This window comes from Miscanthus floridulus, chromosome 6 (genome assembly GCF_019320115.1).
Source record: "Miscanthus floridulus cultivar M001 chromosome 6, ASM1932011v1, whole genome shotgun sequence".
Taxonomy (NCBI): Eukaryota; Viridiplantae; Streptophyta; class Magnoliopsida; order Poales; family Poaceae; genus Miscanthus; species Miscanthus floridulus.
Genome location: NC_089585.1, coordinates 23126535 through 23131230, shown reverse-complemented (window position 1 = coordinate 23131230; position 4696 = coordinate 23126535).

Here is a 4696-nt window from a genome sequence, read left to right as displayed (position 1 = left end):
AACGCTTAGTTTACAAACTGGGTATCAAAATTGAGTTCCTATTTGACCATTATATATCCTACAACAAATCCTTCAAAAAAAAGACCCTACATGAATATATTTGGATAAAATTTCGTTAACAAACATTGATCTATGAAGATAGAAAAAATTCTTCTATTGAAACTGTATCTTGGAATAATGGCATATCATATAGTGATGAATATATGGCGGTTGATGGACTGGATCATTTTCAGCTTTAGTGACAACGACAATGGTTGCCATCCTAAGGAGTTTGTACGAAAGTTTATTAGCGGATAGTTCGTAGCGTTGTTTCCAAATAATATATAGCGTGTTTATTATACAAGCCATGGATTTACATCGATCTAATTAATTTCTAAAGTAATTTCATTGATGGTCCTTAATTAAACTTGTCATGAGTTCAGGTCCCAGTGATCTTAAAATGTATTTTTGTACCATAAAATGCAGTTTTTGACACTCTAATTAAACTTGCTAATTTATCCATATAATATCCAAATATTCAAAACTTGCGTTAAGATATGTTTTTATTTAAAATCATTTAGAGTTCCAAATATTCATTTTCAGTTCCTAGATTTTGTGATTCAAAATTTGGAATTTTCAATCGACCTCGAGCGTTGACATGGCTTACACCAAAGTTGTAGTTTTCGACGTGATCTATAACTCGGCAGTGGAGGGCTCGGACGAATGTACAAAGAGATCGACGAATATATCACCTCGATCGAGCTCGGCAGTGGAGGGCCTCGGGCGCGGTGGGGCAACTACGCGCGGTGGAGGGCCTCGGGCGCGGTGGAGGGCCACGGGCGCGCGTGGAGGAGGGGCACGGGCGCACGCGGTGGAGGCCGCACGAGGAAGAAGAGGGCGGCGCCGGTGTCACGGAAGGCGAACGGACGCGGCGCGAGGAAGAAGAGGGCGGCGGTGTTCGACGAGGAAGAAGACGAGCGGATCGATCTGCGCCAGGCGCTGGAGGTTATATATCAGAGAGAATTACTCCCGATGCCAACCACCAACCGGGAGTAAAAACCATTTACTCTCGGTGCGTATTACCAACCGGGAGTAAAGGTACCTTTACTCCCGGTGCGTGTTACCAACCGGGAGTAAAGGTATACCTTTACTCCCGGTTGGTAACACGCACTGAGAGTAAAGGAGTTTTTTGGCGGGCCACGAAACTGCAGCCCACCTTTACTCCCGGGTGGGCTTCCCACCCGGGAGTAAAGGTGGCCTACAGTTTCGTTTCCCGCCTGTTTTAAGCAATAGTCTTGTTAAATACAATAGAAATGCAATAGTTTTTGTTAAATACATAGTAAATTAAATAAAAGGCATAAAATTATTTTGTTAAAAATATGAATTTTCTTTTTGTTTATTGCACATAGGAAAAATCTATAACCTAACTTTTTTATTTTTTGTTAGAATTATAAAACATAATGTAACTAATATTTATTATTTCGTTAATGCAAAAATGTAGTGTTTAATTAAAATTATTAAAACTATTGGTTTTGGATAGGAAATTTGTTTTTAATATTTTAATTTTTCATCACTCAGTATCCTAATTTACCTTTTTGAGAGAGAAATCCCACCAAATCAAACATTGATTTAATTTGAAACATGACATAATAAACATCTGAACTCACAATTATTACATAATATCTCAAACACACACTATATTAAATCACTATATCATCAAGTGGGCACAGCAGTGAACTTCTTCTTTATGTATGTCCCTTGGTTATGATCGCTTCGTAACCATGGAGTGTCTCATCATTTACCAAGATGCTAGGGTCTTTGTTCACTTTGAAGGGCGGAATTCGGTCATCCTTTTCATATTCTTCTGACATGTCCGACTTGTCCTCAATTCCTACGATGACACTTTTCTCAGAAAGAACTATGTGGCGCTTTGGCTCTTTGGTTGAGTCATTATCGTTTTTCCCACTTTTTGGTTTGGTAGACATATCATTGACATAGAACACCTGATTCACATCCTTGGCAAGGACGAATGGTTCATCTTTGTACCCAATATTACTAAGGTCTACTGTTGTCATTCCATACTCATTGTCTACTATTACCCCGCCTCCGGTCACCTTGACCCATTGGCACTTGAACAATAGGATCTTCAAAGTAGGTGCATATTCTAGTTCTCATATTTCATCTATGCGTCCATAATATGTCTGCTTATTCCCATTCGGGTCTATGGCATCTATGCGGACACCACTGTTTTGGTTGGTACTCCTTTTATCTTGGGCTACTGTGTAGAATATGTTCCCATTTATCTCGTACCCTTTGTATGTGACGATATGCCATGATGGTTGCATAGCCAATAAATACAGTTGCTCATGGATGCTCTCAACACCTTGACATTTTTTTCGCAACTAACCGCCGAAAGTTTCCATGTGCTTATGCGTAATCCAAGCTTCAGTCTTCCCTGGAAACTCGGATCGTAAGAGATCCTTGTGTGTCTCAATATACGGATCTACCAAAGAGGAGTTCTGTAGAACTGTGTAGTGCGCTTTATTGAAATAATCATCATCTGTACCAATATATGTTTTCCTCCCTAGTGTCCCCTTTCCGCTTAGTCTCCCCTCATGTCTCGATTCAGGAACACCAATCGAGTCAAGATTGGGAATAAAGTCAACACAGAACTCAATGACCTCTTCTGTTCCATAGCCCTTGGCGATGCTTCCTTCTGGGCGAGCACGGTTGTGAACATATTTCTTCAGGACTCCCATGAATCTCTCTAAGGGGAACATGTTGTGTAGGAACACAGGACCGAGAGTGAAAATCTCCTTGACAAGGTGAACTAGGAGGTGTGTCATAATATCAAAGAAGGAAGGAGGAAACACTAACTCAAAGCTGACGAGACATTGAACCACATCATTCTGTAGTTTAGCTAGATCAGTTGGATCAATTGCCTTCTGAGAAATTGCATTGAGGAATGCACATAGCTTCATGGTGGCTAGACGTATATTTGGAGGTAGAATTCCTCTTAATGCAACTGGAAGTAATTGCGTCATGAGAACGTGACAGTCATGGGACTTTAAGTTATAGAATTTCTTCTCTGGCACATTTATAATACCCTTTATATTCGAGGAGAATCCAGATGGTACCTTGATGTTGTTTAAGCATTCAAACATGATTTCCTTCTCCTCTTTGCTTAGAGTGTAGCTAGCAGGACGTAAGTAATGGCGTCCATCATCTGTCTTCTCTGGATGCAGATTGTCTCTTTCTCTCAAACAACACAGGTCCTGTCGTGCTTCAAATGTGTCCTTAGGCTTTCCATACACACCCATAACGCCTAGTAGGTTCACACAAAGATTCTTCGTCAGGTGCATCACGTTGATCGAGCTATGGACCTCCAGGACTTGCCAATAGGGTAGGTCCCAAAATATAGACTTTTTCTTCCACATGGGTGCGTGACCGTTAGCGTCTTTTGGAATAGGTTGGCTTCTATGTCCTTTTCCAAAGATGACTTTCACATCATTGACCATATCGAGTACATCCTCACCGGTTCGATTGCGAGGCTTGGTCAGGTGGTCTGCCTTCCCTTTAAAATGCTTGCCTTTCTTTCTTACGGGGTGATTTGCAGGAAGAAATCGACGATGGCCAAGGTACACGACCTTTCGACATTTTTTCAAGAATACACCTCTAATATCACCGAAGCAGTGTGTGCATGCATTATATCCCTTGTTTGACTGTCCTGAAAGATTACTTAGAGCAGGCCAATCATTGATTGTTACAAACAACAATGCTCGCAGATCAAAGTGTTCCTGTTTGTACTCATCCCACACACGTACACCTTCTTTATTCCACAAAATGAGAAGTTCGTCAATAAGTGGTCTTAGGTACACATCAATGTCATTGCCAGGTTGCTTCGGGCCTTGGATGAGCACAGGCATCATAATGAACTTCCGCTTCATGCATAACCAAGGAGGAATGTTGTAGATACTTAGAGTAACAGGCCAAGTGCTATGACTACTGTTCTGCTCTCCAAAAGGATTGATACCATCTGTACTTAAAGCAAACCTTAAGTTTCTTGCGTCATTTGCAAACTTCGGGAATTTTCTGTTGATTGCTCTCCACTGGGACCCATCAGCAGGGTGTCTCAACATATTGTCTACCTTACGGTCTTCTTTGTGCCATCGTAACAATTTTGCATGTTCTTTGTTTCTGAACAGACGTTTCAAGCGTGGTATTATAGGAGCATACCACATAACCTTAGCAGGGATTTTCTTACGCGGACGTTCGCCCTCAACATCACCAGGGTCATCTCGCCTGATCTTATACCGCGACGCATGGCATACCGGGCATGCATCCAATTTCTCGTACTCTTTGCCACGGTATAGGATGCAGTCATTAGGACATGCATGTATCTTCTCTGTTTCTAGCCCCATAGGACAGACAACTTGTTTTGCTTCGTAGGTAGTGGCGGGCAATTCATTGTACTTCGGAAGCATCTTCTTTTGGACTTTTAGTAACTCTCCAAATCTCTTATCAGATACACCATTCTTTGCCTTCCATTACAGCAATTCTAGTGTGGTTCCCAACTTTTTCTGCCCTGCATCACAAGTTGGGTACAACAATTTCTTGTGATCTTCTAGCATCCGCTCGAACTTGATCTTCTCCTTTTCACTTTCACATTTTCTTTGTGCATCACGAATGACCTGACAAAGATCATTAGCCGGCTCAT